The sequence below is a fragment of the Ovis canadensis genome, chromosome 1 (genome assembly GCF_042477335.2).
Source record: "Ovis canadensis isolate MfBH-ARS-UI-01 breed Bighorn chromosome 1, ARS-UI_OviCan_v2, whole genome shotgun sequence".
Taxonomy (NCBI): Eukaryota; Metazoa; Chordata; class Mammalia; order Artiodactyla; family Bovidae; genus Ovis; species Ovis canadensis.
Window position 1 is genome coordinate 164,693,153 of NC_091245.1, and position 18,766 is coordinate 164,711,918.

The 18,766-nt window shown below is 37.4% G+C and overlaps 1 protein-coding gene and 1 pseudogene across 1 annotated transcript in view; both read left to right on the forward strand.

The window, feature by feature from the left end:
• Positions 1-18,766, forward strand: part of EPHA6 (EPH receptor A6) — a 975,318-nt gene that overhangs the window by 386,046 nt on the left and 570,506 nt on the right. The window lies entirely within an intron of this gene.
• On the forward strand, positions 10,082-18,144 carry LOC138429291 (small ribosomal subunit protein uS2-like; annotated as a pseudogene).

Below are 18,766 nucleotides of genomic sequence, written 5' to 3' on the forward strand. Positions count from 1 at the left end.
GCTCTAGTAGGGGCATCTTGAGGGTTTGTTGGAGAATGGACATAACTTCCGTAGTGAATAGTGGTAGTGATTTACTGATAATTGAGCTGGAAGATAGTGGAACATATATTGACCATAAGAGTCATATCCTCAAATATCCATCACATAGTTAAATAATATTATGCTTAAGAGAATCATTATATAGCACCATGAGCCAGATACCAGGTGCTTAAAAGTGGTATCTTAGTTAATTCTCAAGATGCCTGTACAAGCTAAGTGCTGTTTTTACAACTATTTCATAGATGAGAAAATGAGATACAGAGAAATTAATTAACTAACTTTTCTAAGGTCACAAAGTTAGTAAGTGGAAGGATCAAGATTTGAATCCAGGATATATGGCACTAGGGTATCTGTCAGGATGATAAAGGAAGTTCTTTATTCTTCCTGTGAAAATTTAACCTGGAGAAAAATTCCTGGATTCCTATGATAAAGTGTTCTCCATCATCTTGAGGAAAAAACAAAGACACTTATATCCCATAGAAAGGAATTGTGAAGAAATGAAAAGAATTTATAAACCAAAGACTTTATGCACTCATCAGTGTTCACTGAATAAACAGAGTAAACTCTCTATGTTTGGTTGAGGGAATCCATTCTGGATTAGGCTTCAAGTGGGTTCATTTATAATAGGCAGGTTTTCCTTACTGATCTTTAAGATGACTTGATTGGAAGATGTGATCTTCATACAGGATAAGAGAAGGGGAGAAATGTGTGGGTATGTTATAAATCTATCTAACAGCCTTAAATTTTTCTTAAAAGTTCACGTAAAAAATTGAGTATTAAAAATTGGGTAATATTAGGTAATATAATTCTGATCTAAATCTTGGACTTACTTCAACCCATAAATTATATTACAACAAAATTAAATTCACTTGTCTCAGGCAACAACTTTTATTCCACTGAATTAGAAAATGTGTAAAGACTTCTTTCTCCTAGGTTACCTTTCTGCCAGAAAGCAAAACTAATCCACTGTTAGTTTTTTTTTTTTAACTTTGTCTCATTTGTTTTTCTTTATTATAAGAGGATATGAAAGTTAAAGATCATTGAGTGTAAATAGTTGACTACAATCAGTCATTGCAAAACTTAAACATGTTTGTTAAATTCTCTGGTGCATTTGATATGTAAGAATATATTTTATTAAGAGTCATTATAGTATCATGAATAGTATGAACAGTATGGCCAGCAGCGGCTGTGTGGCACTGGAGAGGCTAGCAGCTGGGAAGATATCCCCTACATACAAGGACAGGAGTGGCAGCTAGACTTTGCTGGAGCAGCCATGAAGTGATACACCATGTCCAAGGTCAGGAACAGTGGCTTCGCTTCGCTGGATGGGCCATGAGGAGATACCTCATGTCCAGGGGCAAAGGAGAGCATAGGCGAGATGGTAGGAGGGGAGAATTCTCATTTAGAATCAAACCCTATTCCCACCAGAGACTCTCAGGGTCTTGTTCTAATGGGCAGTGTCATGCTCAGTAAATCTTTAATGCAATTTTCTGTTGATGGGTGAAGCTGTGTTCCCTCTCTGCTGTTTACCTGGGGCCAAACTATGGTGGAGGTTAATGAAGATAATGTTGACCTCCTTCAAACACTATGAACAGTATGAAAAGGCAAAAAGATAAGACACTGAAAGATGAAGTCCCCAAGTCGGTAGCTGCCCAATATGCTACTGGAGATTAGTGGAGAAATAACTCCAGAAAGAATGAAGAGACAGAGCCAAAGCAAAACCAACACCCAGTTTTGGATGAGACTGGTGATGGAAACTAGGTCCAAGGCTGTAAAGAGCAATATTGCATAGGAACCTGGAATGTTAGGTCCATGAATCAAGGCAAATTGGAAGTGGTCAAACAGGAGATGGCAAGAGTGAACGTTGACATTTTAGGAATCAGCAAACTAAAATGGAATGGGAAGGGTGAATTTAACCCAGATGAACATTATATATACTACTGTGGGCAAGAACCCCTTAGAAGAAATGGAGTAGCCATCATAGTTAATGAAAGAGTCCAAAATGCAGAACTTGGATGCAATCTCAGAAACGACAGAATGATCTCTGTTTGTTTCCAAGCAAACTGTTCAACATCACAGTAATCCAAGTCTATGTCCCTACCAGTAATGCTGAAGAAGCTGAAGTTGAGTGGTTCTATGAAGACCTACAAGACCTTCTAGAACTAACACTCAAAAAAGATGTCATTTTCATTATAGAGTACTGGAATGCAAAAGTAGGAAGTCAAGAAACACCTGGAGTAACAGGCAAATTTGGCCTTGGAGTATGGAATGAAGCAGGGCAAAGGCTGATAGAGTTTTGCCAAGAGAATGCACTGGTCATTCAAACACTCTCTTCCAACAACACAAGAGAAGACTCTACGTATGGACATCACCAGATGCCCAACACCAAAATCAGATTGATTATATTCTTTGCAGCCAAAGATGAAGAAGCTTTATAAAGTCAGCAAAAACAAGACTAGGAGCTTACTGTGGCTCAGATCATGAACTCCTTATTGCCAAATTCAGACTTAAATTGAAAAAGTAGGGAAAACCAATATACCATTGACCTAAATCAAACCCCTTATGATTATACAGTGGAAGTGAGAAATAGATGTAAGGGACTAGATATGATAGAGTGCCTGATGAACTATGGACTGAGGTTCATGACATTGTACAGGAGACAGGTACCAAGACCATCCCCCAGAAAAAGAAATGCAAAAAAGCAAATGACTGCCTGAGGAGGCCTTACAAACAGCTATGAAAGAAGAGAAGCAAAAAGGAAAGATATACCCATTTGAATGAAGAGTTCCAAAGAATAACAAGGAGAAATAAGAAAGCCTTCCTCAGTGATCAGTGCAAAGAATAGAGGAAAACAATAGCATGGGAAACACCAGAGATCTCTTCAAGAAAATCAGAGATACCAAGGAAAAATCTCATGCAAAGATGGGCTCAATAAAGGACAGAAATGGTATGGACCTAACAGAAGCAGAAAATATTAAGAAGAGGTGGCAAGAATACACAGATGAACTTTACAAAAAAGATCTTCAGACTCAGATAATCACTATGGTTTGTTCACTCACCTAGAGCCAGACATCCTGGAATGTGAAGTCAAGTGGGCCTTAGGAAGTATCACTCTATACAAAGATAGTGGAGGTGACAGGATTCCAGCTGAGCTATTTCAAATCCTAAAAGATGATGCTGTGAAAGTGTGGCACTCAATATGCCAGGAAATTTGGAAAACTCAAAAGTGGCCACAGGACTGGAAAAGGTCAGTTTTCATCCCAATCCAAAAAAAGGCAATGCCAAAGAATGCTCAAACTACCACACAATTGCACTCACCTCAAACGCTAACAAAGTAATGCTCAAAATTCTCCAAGCCAGGCTTCAGAAATGCATGAACCGTGAATGTCCAGATGTTCAATCTGGTTTTCAGAAAGGCAGAGGAACCAGAGATCAAATTGCCAAGATCTGCTGGATCCTCAAAAAAGCAAGAGAGTTCCAAAAAAACATCTATTTCTGCTTGATTGACTATGCCAAAGCCTTTGACTGTGTGGATCACAATAACATGTGGAAAATTCTAAAAGAGATGGGAGTATCAGACCCCTGACCTGCCTCTGAGAAATCTGCATGCAGGTCAGGAAGCAACAGTTAGAACTGGACATGGAACAACAGCCTAGTTCCAAATAGGAAAAGGAGTGTGTCAAGGCTGTCTACTGTCACCCTCCATATTTAACTTACATGCAGAGTACATCATAATAAACACTGTGCAAGATCAAGCACAAGCTGGAATCACGATTACCAGGAGAAATATCAATAACCTTAGCTATGCAGATGACACCGCCCTTATGGCAGAAAGTGAAGAAGAACTAAAGAGCCTCTTTATGAAAGTGAAAGAGAAAAGTGAAAAGTTGGCTTAAAGCTCAACATTCAGAAAACTAAGATCATGACATCCAGTCCCATCACTTCATGGCAAATAGACGGGGAAACAGTGGAAACTGTGGCAGACTATTTTGGGGGGCTCCAAAAATCACTGCAGATGGTGACTGTAGCCATGAAATTAAAAGACGCTTACTCCTTGAAAGGAAAGTTATGACCAACCCACACACCATATTAAAAAGCAGAGACATTACTTTGCCAATAAAGGTCCATCTAGTCAAAGCTATGTTTTTTCCAGTAGTCGTATATGGATGTGAGATTTGGACCATAGAGAAAGCTGAGAGCTGAAGAATTGATGCTTTTGAACTGTGGTGTTGGAGAAGACTCTTGAGAGTCCTTTCCATCCTAAAGGATATAAGTTCTGAATATTCATTGGAAGGACAGATGTTGAAGGTGAAACTCCGATACTTTGGCCACCTGTTACGAAGAGCTAATTCATTTGAAAAGACCCTGATGCTGAGAAAGATTGGAGGCGGCAGGAGAAGGGGACGACAGAGGATAATATGGTTGGATGGCATCACTGACTCAATGGACATGAGTTTGAGTAAACTCCAAGAGTTGGTGATGGACAAGGAGACCTGGCCTGCTGCAGTCATGAGGTGACAAAGTGTCGGACATGATTGAGCAACTCAACTGAACTGATAGTATTATGTTATACATTTTTAATTCTTTTGTTGGAAAATGGCTATTCATTTACGATATACATGTCTGGGGATATTTGGTTTAACCATTACAGCTGATTTCCTGACTATTTGAGTATGAGAGTTTCTTTCTTGGACATTGTAAATTTTTTTGCTTGACCTTAAAACTTATGGATAGAATATTTATCCATTGCTTATAATGAGCTAGGAAACAACTGATACATAAATTATTTTGTACATCCCAACAGTTAGGTCTATTATCATCTCATTTTACAGATGAGTAAATTCAGATTTACAGTTGTTAAATAAGGCAATATATTTCAGCCAGTGAAAGTGAAAGTCTAAGTCGTGTCTGACTCTTTGCTACCCCATGGACCGTATAGTCCATGGAATTCTACAGGTCAGAATACTGGAGTGGATAACTTTTCCCTTCTCCAGGGGATTGTAATATACTTAAATAAGAAATATTATATTTGGATAATATTGGTTGAAATAGGATCTGAATTATAATGGCAAAAGCCCCCAATTTTATCACAGTGATAGACTCAACATCATTAAGTATATTAAAAATAGTTAATAAATATGTTTAAATTGTACTTAATCTCAACCTTATTCTTTGTCCAGACTATTTCTTAAAATCATATGTCTTCACAATGTAGTGTTTCCTTATTTCATCACTACCACTCTTCTTTAGTTGTTAAATATTCTCCAGATCAAGGCCTTAGTCTCCCAACTCGTCCTAACACTTCGCATCTCACATCTCTTTAATACATTTTGTGCACTGTTAGAAGACTCCAGTTTAAATAAACTTGCATCCTTTTTTTCAAATGTTTCTGTATCCATTAATTAATATAAACTTCTTTAAGCTGTCTTATAAGACTTTTAATAACCATCCCCCTTTAACTACTTTCTATCTCTCTTCTTTCCACTGTCATTTCTTCATTTTATCAAAGTTGGCATCCTCTTTTATTTGGAACTTGTGATACTCAGTTTCATTTCCAGATTATTTTTCTTTCATTCTTAATCTTATTCTACCTTTCTACAGAAAAAGTCCAGTTAAAATGCCACAACTCTAGGCCAATTTAATCTGCTCCACCTGACATTAATGTGTTTCTTCTTGAAACACCAGGCATTTATCATCTGTACCATTTGTGATGTAATCACATAGTGACTAATATCACCATATAACTTGAAGTGTATAGCATTACCTTTTCAGGGACTGGGTCTTATACTACCTATACCATTAACTTCTCTATTATATGTTGAGTGCATAATAACTGCAGATAGTTATACATTTACCAAAGTTGCTCCACTTGAATATAATCAAAGGTGACTGTACTTGAAAATGCACAGCAGAATCCTCTATGACCCACCTCCCAGAATATTGGAAATAAAAGCAAAAATAAACAAATGGGACCTAATTAAAATTAAAAGCTTCTGCACAACAAAGGAAACTATAAGCAAGGTGAAAAGACAGCCTTCACAATGGGGGAAAATAATAGCAAATGAAGCAACTGATAAAGATTTAATCTCAAAAATATAGAAGCAACTCTTGCAGCTCAATTCCAGAAAAATAAACGGCCCAATCAAAAAATGGGCCAAAGAACTAAACAGACATTTCTCCAAAGAAGACATATGGATGGCTAACAAACACATGAAAAGATGCTCAACATCACTCATTATCAGAGAAATGCAAATCAAAACCACAATGAGGTACCATTTCATGCCAGTCAGAATGGCTGCTATCCAAAAGTCTACAAGCAATTAATGCTGGAGAGGGTGTGGAGAAAAGGGAACCCTCTTACACTGTTGGTGGGAATGCAAACTAGTACAGCCACTATGGAGAACAGTGTGGAGATTCCTTACAAAACTTAAAATAGAACTGCCTTATGACCCAGCAATCCCACTTCTGGGCATACACACCGAGGAAACCAGAACTGAAAGAGATATGTGTACCTCAGTGTTCATTGCAGCACTGTCTATAATAGCCAGGACATGGAAGCAACCTAGATGTCCATCAGCAGACAAACGGATAAGAAAGCTGTGGTACGTATACACACTGGAGTATTACTCAGCCATTAAAAAGAATACAGAGTGAAGTAAGCCAGAAAGAAAAACACCAATACAGTATACTAACACATATATATGGAATTTAGGAAGATGGCAATGACGACCCTGTATGCAAGACAGGGAAAGAGACACAGATGTGTATAACGGACTTTTGGACTCAGAGGGAGAGGGAGAGGGTGGGATGATTTGGGAGAATGACATTCTAACATGTATACTATCATGTGAATTGAATCGCCAGTCTATGTCTGATGCAGGATGCAGCATGCTTGGGGCTGGTGCATGGGGATGACCCAGAAAGATGTTATGGGGAGGGAGGTGGGAGGGGGGTTCATGTTTGGGAATGCATGTAAGAATTAAAGATTTTAAAATTTAAAAAATAAAAAACTAAAATTAAAAAAATTAAAAAAATTTAAAAAAAAAAGAATACATTTGAATCAGTTCTAATGAGGTGGATGAAACTAGAGCCTATTATACAGAGTGAAGTAAGCCAGAAAGAAAAACACCAATACAGTATAATCAACACATATATATGGAATTTAGAAAGATTTAACGATAACCCTGTATGCAAGACAGCAAAAGAGACACAGATGTCTAGAACAGCTTTTTTTACTCTATGGGAGAAGGCAAGGGTGGGATGATTTGGGAGAATGGCATTGAAACATGTATATTATAATATTTGAAATGAATCACCAGTCTAGGTTCGATGCATGATACAGGATGCTCGGGGCTGGTGCACTGGGATGAACCAGAAGGATGGGATGTGGAGGGAGGTAGGAGGGGGGTTCAGGATGGGGAACACATGTACACCCATGGCAAATTCATGTCAATTTGTGGCAAACCAATACAATATTGTATTGTATTAGCCTCCAATTAAAATAAATAAATTTATTTTAAAAAGTGCAGTATCAGCTAAATGGTTTTTGCAACAGAATTGTTATTTTTATATTAATTCTACAGTTTGTAAAGGTGCAAAAAATGATAATTACATATACATTTAAATTAAAACATTCAATCAAACATGAGAGCTGAATATGTTCATCAACATGACAATCTGAGGCAAGAGTTCTAAAATTGCAGGTTTCAAAATAAAAGCCCATACTAAATTTAGGATAAATTTTCTAAATAGTGCTTGAATGTGATATTTCTTTAGTAAGGGATGCAATAAAGTACTATGTTAATTCCAGGTGCTTTGCAAGTGTTCCTGCCCTGTTAAAAAAACTATATCAGAATACTAATAATTTTGTAATATTAACCATTAAATTACAAACTAATACATTTGTAATATTAAAATTTTGTTTTATAAGTCAAAGAATATCAAAGACCACTAATTTAATCAGTTATTTAACAAATATTTATTGAGCACCCAATATGTACTAAGCACTGTGTTAGAGGATGAGAACTTTAACACATATATATTTTATTCTTGCAAGTGTTCACACACTATTGACTAGGTCATGGAATCAAACCACTGCAAAGAAAAAAAAACCTGCTATAATGTAGGCATGTGTAATATTATAATATGCACTTGCAGCAGAGAGCAAAGACAGACAAATTTGTGTATGTTCATAGTGCAGTCACTTGGTCCAATAGCTCCTTTGACCTTAGTGTCTAGAATGTCCCAATTTAAGGAAATCTGACCATCTGAACCACCAGAGAAGCCCATGTAAGTGTATTAAGTAGATTAATTAGAGTTTGGAGTTGCATAAATGAAAGTCTGCTAAGAATTGCTTTACTGTGTTTAAAATACTTATAAATATGTATACAGAGGATTTACACAAAACGATATATACAAAAGAATTACACAAAAATTTTCCATGTACATAGCTTCTGATTAATGGAATTTATAGCTCAATATTAGCAAAGTTCTTCTGTGGTTCCTAGTTTTCAAATAAAAACACTTATTAAAAGTTCATAAAATGTAACTGGTTTTATAGTCCAACCTGTTTGTCATGAAAACTGGATTATCCAAACACCAGCTTATATATGATCTGCCTGGGTGTAAATACTTACTGGGAAATTCAGGCTTTGGCCAAGAGCATTAATATATGGAATTGTTCTACTTGTGTAGAACTAGATATAAGCCAAATAAAGAGGCCATATTCTGATCAGACACATGACATCTGTGCATCTGTAAAACCTGCACATCTTAGTTTCTGCTAAGAAACTAAGCCATATAGAGCTGTTGAAAGCAATGAATCTTGAGTGTATGCTGTTTACAGGCTATGAATTCACAGGCTATGAATCTTGAGTGTATGCTGTTACTGCATACAACATTTCACCCTTGACTGCATCCTTGTGATCCATAAGAATCTGTTATATCCAAACCACACTAGATCAATATTGGTACTCTACTCATACTAGATAGAAGATGCTGTTCCAGTGTGCTTCAATTCAGCATTTCCAGAACATTTCAGTGAAATTTAAACCTACGTTTTGTAAGTTATTTTAAAATATTAATAGAAAGGAAGTAAATAAAGTACTAGTTAGTACACCATTAGTTGTTATTCAACATACAAACATGGGAATAGAAGCAGGGATCAAGATCGAAGAGTAGGAAGAACCTGAGCTCACCTCCCCTGGCAAACATCAAAACTAGAACTATATATAGAGCAAATATTACCAAACAGGGGTCATTTTGTCCAGTGCACAGCAAGCCAAAACACTGGGACATAGAGTTTACCCCAAAGAGAGAGTTTATTCACAAGGCAGCCAAGTGAGGAAATATAAGAACTGGTCTCAAATCCACCTTCCTGAAAGCCAGAGGCTCGGGGTTCTTATGGGATAAAGAATAAAGAAGCTAGGAGGTCTGAGGCATGAGGCATGTGGGAAAAAGTGATTGAAAAAAAAATGAGATAATTGCTGTTCTGTGCAGCCATAAGGAAGCCACAGGCCTCTGCATATTCAAAATAATATTCGTGCATGCCCAGTTGAAAAGTTAGTGGTCTTAACTAGCTCAGCCAAACTAGACACTGCTGCTGCTGCTGCTAAGTCGCTTCAGTCATGTCCGACTCTGTGTGACCCCATAGACAGCAGCCCACCAGGCTCCCCCGTCCCTGGGATTCTCCAGGCAAGAACACTGGAGTGGGTTGCCATTTCCTTCTCCAATGCATGAAAGTGAAAAGTGAAAGTGAAGTCGCTCAGTCCTGTCCGACTCTTAGCGACCCCATGGACTGAAGCCCACCAGGCTCCTCCGTCCATCGGATTTTCCAGGCAAGAGTACTGGAGTGGGGTGCCATTGCCTTCTCCAAAACTAGACACAGAAGACTCCAAGTTCTGGAAAGCAGCTTAGGCAAACATCTTATCATTTATGCTCCATGTCACGTGGAGGATTTGTATGTCTTTTGTAGCAGAAATTACAACAACCTTGATTACTAAAGGTGGGTTACAGGTGAAATGAGTATAACTAATGATTACCGATGGTTTTACGACTACTCACTGAGAATAACCTGAAGATTAGCAACAGCTCTACAACCAAGGCTGTACAGGGGAAAAAAAAAAAAAAACCACGGAGTCTAGTAGAGGGATAGAAATCATCTAGTGGAGGCCTGCACCCTGCATGGATGACTCAGAAGAGGAGGGGGCATCACAGGGCCAGGGATTCATCCTTCCTAGGGGACAAGGCTTTTCAGCCACATATGAGGAGCCCTAGCAATAGGTAAATGGATAAAGAAAATGTGGTATTTTATATATATATATATATATATATATATATATATATATATATGTGCATATATGGGAATATTACTCAGCCATTAAGAAGAATGAAATTTAGCCATTTGTAAAAACATGGATGAACCCTGAAAGTATTAAGTTAGTGAAAGAAGCCTGAGATTGAAAGATAAATATTGAATGTTTTCACTTATAGGTAGAATCTAAAAAAATAAATGAAAGAATATAGCAAACAAAAACAGACTTATAGAGAGCAAGTGGTTACCAGTTGAGGGAGGAAAGGGAAGACAGGAAGAATAAGGGAAGAAAATTAAGAAGTACAAAGTACTAGGTATAAAATTAAATCCAATGACATACAGTACAGTGAATATGGCCAATACTTAACTTTATATGGATTACAAAAATATTGAATAACCATTGTACACCTGAAACTAATATAAGTGAACTATACTTCAATAAAACAATTTACAAACATAATTGCAATATTAAATATGAAGTAAAATTCAAAATATCATTATGAATTTCAGGTACTGCAGTTTAACTATAAAAACGAGGGCTACATATGGTGAAAATACAATGGAAGTTTCCATTCACAATTCAGCCAATGATGTAATGTAATCATCTCAAGTTTGTATGGAAAATAGGAAGTGATACTGTCTGAATTCTGACTTAAGGTGTTATAGATTCAACAAAAAAGTTTAGAAATTTTAAGTCATATTATATCACTTTATCTTGATAATTTTTAAGAAAAGCACATAAACATTTTTGAAGATCTGCTTTGCTAAGCTTTATAATATTCTCACATAATTTCAACTAATAACTGTATTAATTATATAGATATAATCCATAGAACTTATGTTTGATCCTCTGCTCTGTCTATAGTACTGTCTCACTGCAATGCCATACATAGAAACCTTATTTTTAAGTAATTTGCAATATAGTGGAAAAGACATGCCTTTTTATATAGAACTAGAAATAGCAAATATCAAAATGCAGAATTCAGGTGATAATTTCAGTGGTAGGTTACAAAGGAAGAGAAAAAACAAATATTGCTAGGAGTAAAAGTATGTATATATAGTATATATTTGTATGTGCCTGTTTTTGTATACACATCTATTTTTATATAGCAATGAGCATTGATCCAAAGTTTAGACTTAAGAATCAAAACCCTGTCTTCAAACACTGACTTGTTCATCTATCATCTCTGTGACATGGAACAACTATTAAAGACTTTGTCTCTTCATTTGTACAATGAAAATATTAATATTTAATCACTGAATATTTTGTAAGAGTTAAATATAGTAATGTTTATAAAATACCAATTTGTAGTAGACAATAAATTGTGACTATTATATCAATATGCTTAGTAATTCTTTAAAAATAAATTATCTTCTTTTAGTAAAAAAATATAGCATATTGTTTAATAATTTTTACATTAGTTTTTTATACTGTTCAACTATAAAAATACCATAAATACATGACAGCAGGACATTCACAATTGTCAGATTGAAGAATGGATTGTAAGTTTGTTGCTAAGCCAGCAGAAAATATGGTTGTCAAACTTTACTGACGTGTCAGAGTATATGAGACTTAGAGCAGTGATGAGTGAGTTTGATCAAAATGTTGAAATCACGCATACAGGCCATTTTATGATGAGTCTATTCTTCAATTCTATGTTGAAAGATAAAATTTCTTGCTTACTTTTTCCATAAAATGAAGGGTTATGTGTACATAAAGCATTTTTTATGAAAAAAAGTGTTGTGGAATACATTTTTATTTCTAATGGTCTGAATAAAGCTATATTTATTTTGCTTCTTACCAAAAAGGAAAGTTCCCAAGAGAACATAAAGCCATCAATTAAAACTATCTCTGTCAACTAAATCCCACAAAAGTGTATTTTTAGGTACAACAGTTATTTATAACCCAAAGACCATCACTGATTGTCCTTTAAAAGTTGTGGTTCAATCTTTCACTGCCCTAGATAACAAAGCAGGCATGCTGTTCCAAATACAACAGGTACATAATGTGCTCTATGATGAGAACTCGAGAGATTGGTTCTTCCACCATATGATCTTCAGCAAGTGTCCCAGACTCTCAGATCTTCATAAGAAAGTCCCCCAAACTTAGTGACTTTAAACAACAACAAACATTTGTTTTTACTTGTAAAGTTGAGCAAGATTCAGCTAGGACAGTTCATCTCTGTTTCAGGCTGCATTATCTGGGGCAGCTTTACCGGGGCCTGGAACATCTACATCCCAGGTAGCCCAGTAACCTGGCTGACAGGGTGATGATGCCAGATAACTGGGAGCTCAGCACAGCCATGCACCAAAGATGTGGGCCTCTTCATGGCTGCTTGACCTTCCCCTTGGCGTGGTGGCTAGCTTCTTAAAGTAACCATCCCAAAAGAAACAGGCAGAGTCTCTATCACCTTTTATGACTTTGCCTAGAAACTCGCTGTAACTACAAGCCTGAGCTCTTTATGGGGAAGGGTCAGTCAGTTCAGTCTCACAGTCGTGCCCAACTCTTTGTGACCCCAAGGACTGCAGCTCACCAGTCTTCCCTGTCCATTACCAGCTCCCAGAGCTTGCTCAAACTCAAGTCCATCGAATCAGTGATGCCATCCAACCATCTCATCCTCTGCCATCTCCTCCTCCTGCCTTCGATCTTTCCCAGAATCAGGTTTTTTTCCAGTGAGTCAGTTCTTTGCATCAGGTGGCCCAAGTATTGGAGTTTCAGCTTCAGCATCAGTCCTTCCATTAAATATTCAGGACTGATTTCCTTAAGAATGGACTGGTTTGATCTCCTTGAGTCTAAGGGACTCGCAAGAGTCTTCTCCAATGCCACAGTTCAAAAGCATCAATTCTTCGGTGTTCAGCTTTCTTTATAGTCCAGCTGTCATATCCATACATGACTACTGGAAAAACCATAGCTTTAACTGGATGGATTTTTGTCGGCAAAGTAATGTCTGCTTTATAATGAGGCAGAGCATCTATCGACATTGTCAGAAGGAAATATAGAGTGAGAAGTATTGTTAGAGACATTTTTGGAAAACACAGTCTGCCATAGCAAGATGTTATACTTTGATTAATTTCAGTTTCTTCATCTTCATAATAATATGCTAGGCACCCTTCTGATCACTATGTGTATTAATTCATTAAATACTCACATTAACCTCTCAGCTAGGTGCCTCATTTTACAGATGAGGAAAAAGATGCACAGAAAAATAAGCTGCCTGAAGTGACAGGGTTAGTAAAATACAGGAGAACTCAAAGCCATGTAATCTAGTTCCAAAAGTCATACTCTTTATTATCCTTTGTAACTAATTTTTGTATAGATAATTATATAGAAATGTATAGAATTATAAAAAATATATAGAAAGAGTTTTGCACAACATCAGACCTATTTTGAATGTTCAGTAATTATAAATGGCTTTGCTGTAGCTATTATTACTCTTGCATCATACAGTGGATCACAAGGTGTTTTCTCTTTGACAGTGGTTTTACTTACTCAGAAAAGTAGATTTACTCTGACTTAAGGAATATGCAAAAAATGGAATACTGACAGAAAAAGTTGAAAACTGATATTACTAGATGTCTAGAAAAAATAGTGAAATAGAAATAAGAATCTGTGATAAGAGACTAAAATTTTAAACAGCATCTTATTTCAGAGTACCTGAAAATAAGATGATAGACTCAGTAGGCACACTTTTTAAAAGCACTGCTAAATAGCAAGGAAGTAGTATTCAGGCAGACTTTATTTTGGTTGACTAAAATACACCTAAGAACACCAAATGAAATAAAAATAGTATAAGGAAATGAATGTTAGAACACTTAAAAAATGCTAAGTATTTTTAGGAAAAACTGTGGTTAGCTTTTTATTTTGTGCCATTATTATTATTAGATTCTATTCAAACTGGTATAAAAATAAAAATGCTGTCTAATCCTAAACTGCTAATATAAACCTTTGTTCCCCACACCTTATCTGAACTTTCAGAATAAAAACACTTACCTTACTTTCATACTAGAAATGGCTTTAGAATTGTAATTCCGCATGTTGTTAGTCTCAGACTATTGAAGTATTTCTGACATTATTTTCCTTGTAATGCTGTGTTCTTGAAAGTTGCTTATCTCAAATAAAAATACAGTTTAAAATTATTTTAATATAAATTATTAATCTGTAAATGATAAAAATGATGGGAGGCAGAACTAAGATCTGTGTATCTACTTTATACTAGTTAAAGGCAACTTATGTGGGTTTGCAGTATATATGCCTCTTTATGTTATAATTGTTGTGTCTCGTAGACAAACAAATAAAAGAAGAGTCTATTTTCTATATTGATGTCATCTCTTACCTAACCAAAAGTTTAAAACTTCTAGTCTGAGACCTGGGTAATAGTCTTTTGGTTCATTTCTCAAAGTCTTTGTTGAATAGAATCAGTTCCAAGTATGTGCAGTTTGGGAACAAGCCCAGAGGTTCATAAACAAATATGGGTATTGCTTTCCCAAACTGGTCTCTCCGTGTTCTTCCTAATACTTTCTGAATCCCTCAAACTCTTCTTCAAGGTCCTTTGTCTAGAAAGCTAGTTGGGGCTTTCTTTGTTCTACTCTGCTGTGCACTTCTGCAACTGGATCTACATCCAGGACCAAGTGAGAGGAGGACAGAAGGAAAAAAATGCAATGAAGGTTGACACCACCCTCTCAGAACCACAGCTTCAGTGAAGGAGGAAGAAGATTTTTCCTTCTTGGGAATTTTGTCTTCTGTGAGCTCCCATTACTGACCACCACCACCAGCCTACAACACAATTACTTGAGGTCTGGGCATGAGAGAACAGGAAAAGAGAGAAAGAGGGAAGGGATATATTCCTAATTCTGTCCTGAATATTAGGAATTCCATTTCCCACTTCCAGAGACAAGGTGAGCTGGAGCTCTGTGACCTGGTGGCCACTTCCAGGTTTCTAGTCCATTCAGCTGAGGCTCCAGCCCAAGCACCAGGGAAAAGAGGGAGGAGAGAAGGGGGAAAGACTGGCAAATTCATAACCAGCTCGGTAGTACCACAAATTTTGGTTTTCTCCATTAGGCCTGGTTCTACTTACTTTACAGAGCCCTCACACTTGAGAATCCCTTGGACTGCAAGGAGATCCAACCAGTCCATTCTGAAGGAGATCAGCCCTGGGATTTCTTTGAAGGGAATGATGCTGAAGCTGAAACTCCAGTACTTTGGCCACCTCATGTGAAGAGTTGACTCATTGGAAAAGACCCTGATGCTGAGAGAGATTGGGGGCAGGAGGAAAAGGGGACAACAGAGGATGAGATGGCTGGATGGCATCACTGACTTGATGGACGCGAGTCTGGGTGAACTCTGGGAGTTGGTGATAGACAGGGAGGCCTGGCGTGCTGCGATTCATGGGGTCGCAAAGAGTCGGACATGACTGAGCAACTGAACTGAACTGAACTGAACAGTTGCTGAGGTGGGGAAGTGGGGTGGTACTGTGCCCAGATTCAAGAGAAAGTCCACTTTAAACAATTCTTTGGTGGAAGTAAATTAGAATTAATGACAGGATAGTTTATGTACATTATCCTCATGAGTACTTTATAGTAGCTCCCCTGAAAAATTAGGTTGAATATCTTGAAGCATAATCCACATTTTATTATTAGTAGACTTGTATTTGGTCTTGAAATTTTCCTTCAGTATTTATTAATAGATTATTAATAGAAAAACACAAAATATTTGTGCTTATTTAACCTTAAGTTTTAGGGGTTTTCCTTTTGTTATTATTTTTCAATTATTTGATCTTCCCTGCCTTCTCTGCTTACATGACAGCAAATTTTAATTTTTATAACTGCAGAGTAATATCTAGGAAAACAGTAATGAGACTGCCTATCCCAGTTTATTAAATTTCCTGAGTTCTAATGTTTTAGAAATGATGCACATCACATATTTTACTAATAAGTCATTCAGGTTTATCTAAACTTATAGACTATTGAGCACCTATGAGGGAAAAGCAGTCTATTATATTAATATTAGTTCCTGTCAGACAATACACAATTGAATATTTCATCAGATGGTAAGCAGTGCACAACATGATATGCCAACGAGGATTTCTCAAGGTCCCTTGTCTTAAAGTTCTCTGATAGTAGAGAAAACCTAAAAACATTACTAGTAAAATATAGCTTAACAATCAATTTTTGAAATAAAATATGAGTACAACAGGTCACACATTTCCTGATTTTGTTTTAGCAGACAAACCTCTGTGTGTGTGTGTGTGTGTGTGTGTGTGTGAGTGAGAAATACTGTTCAACTGTATTCCTATCAATACCCAGAGAATTTAATTTTCTGAAAATTCAGGTATCAATAAGCGAAATTATATGGCAAGGTATGTACTTCATTAATATTAGTGGTATTTCAATAACTATACTCATTGTATGAACCTTTAATACAAGCTATTCTATAAAAATTGTTTTGTACTTTTTAATGTTACAGCTCACCTTTTATTGTTATTTTAGGCAACCACTTAAAGTTCCTCAAATCATAAATATATTTTTTAAATACGCTGTGTATTAACTTAGATTATTTGGTAGCTTTGGATGGCTCTTTAGATAGCTTTGGATACCTCTCTGTGTATTAATTTAGATTATTTGGTAGCTGTTAGATTATATGGTAGCTTTCGGAGCTACCCAGAGAGGGGTCCATACGGCGTTGTCCTGAATTCCCATCGTAACTTAAAGGAAAGCTTTCACAATGTCCGGAGCCCTTCAGTTCAGTTCAGTCGCTCAGTAGTGTCTGACTCTTTGCAACCCCCTGAATCGCAGCAGGCCAGGCTTCCCTGTCCATCACCATCTCCTGGAGTTCACTCAGACTCACGTCCATCGAGTTGGTGATGCCATCCGGCCATCTCATCCTCTGTCATCCCCTTTTCCTCCTGCCCCCGGAACCCTTGATGTCCTGCAAATGAAGGAGGAGGATGTCCTCAAATTCCTTACAGCAGGAACCCACTTAGGTGGCACCAACCTTGACTTCCAAATGGAACAGTACATCTACAAAAGGAAAAGTGATGGCATCTACATCATAAATCTGAAGAGGACCTGGGAGAAGCTTCTGTTGGTAGCTCCGGCCATTGTTGCCATTGAAAACCCGGCTGATGTCAGTGTCATATCCTCCAGGAATACTGGCCAGCGAGCTGTGCTGAAGGTTGCTGCTCCCACTGGAGCCACTCCTGTTGCTGGCTGCTTCACTCCGGGAGCCTTCACTAACCAGATCCAGGCCACGTTCAGGGAGCCAAGGCTTCTAGCGGTTGCCAATCCCAGGGCTGACCACCAACCGCTCACAGAAGCCTCTTAACGTTAACCTGCCAAACACTGCTCTGTGTAACACAGACTCTCCTCTGTGCTACGTGTACATTGCCATCCCATTCAACAACAAGGGAGCACACTCATGTGCGCTGATGTTGTGGATGCTCCCCCGGGAAGTTCTGTGCATGCGTGGCACCATCTCCTGAGAACACCCGTGGGAGGTCATGCCGGACCTCTGCTTCTACAGAGATCCTGAAGAGATTGAAAAGGAAGAGCAGGCAGCAGCTGAGAAGGCTGTGACCAAGGAGGAATTTCAGGGTGAATGGACTGCTCCAGCTCCAGAGTTCACTGCTACTCAGCCTAAGGTGACAGACTGGTCCGAAGGTGTGCAAGTGCCTTCTGTGCCTATTCAGCAGTTCCCTGCTGAAGACTGGAGTGCTCAGCCTTCCACTGAAGACTGGTCTGCAGCTCCCACTGCTCAGGCCACTGAATGGGTCGGAACCACCACTGAGTGGTTGTAAGCAGTTCTTCCAAACACTTGTAGAACTTCCACAAACTTCCACCAAAATGGAAATTTGGTTGATGGAAAATAAACTGTTTCAAAAATATATATATAGTAATTATATATTTATATGTTTTACATAGTCTATATTTATATATTTCACACATTATATATTTATATATTTTGCATTTTATAGATCCCTGCTACCAAATTACATTTTTATTTTTTAGCATTCATGATACTTTTATCAGTAAGTAATTATCTCCATCCCCTCAGCACACTTCACCAAAATGAGTAAGAGAATATAGAAGTTTTATACTAACAAAGGCAAAGCAAGGGAGGAGAAAATGCATCACATGAGAATAATCAACATGTCAACAAAATTGCAGAAAATGAAAATCAAATGGAGAAGTGATAGCTCACTTAGCAATGGAACTTGTATGACTGCCTGTGGGGAGAGAAGCTACTTTCAATTTGTGCTGTTCTGTTGGGTATATACCAGTGAGTGGCATTGTCAGAAGAAATGTGTATGTTCCTCTGTAGTAGATACTATCAAATAATCCCCCCAAATGGTAGTGTCACTATAAACTAAAATATAGAATTACTGTATATCTTCTTTATTCATTCTTCCATTGACAGAG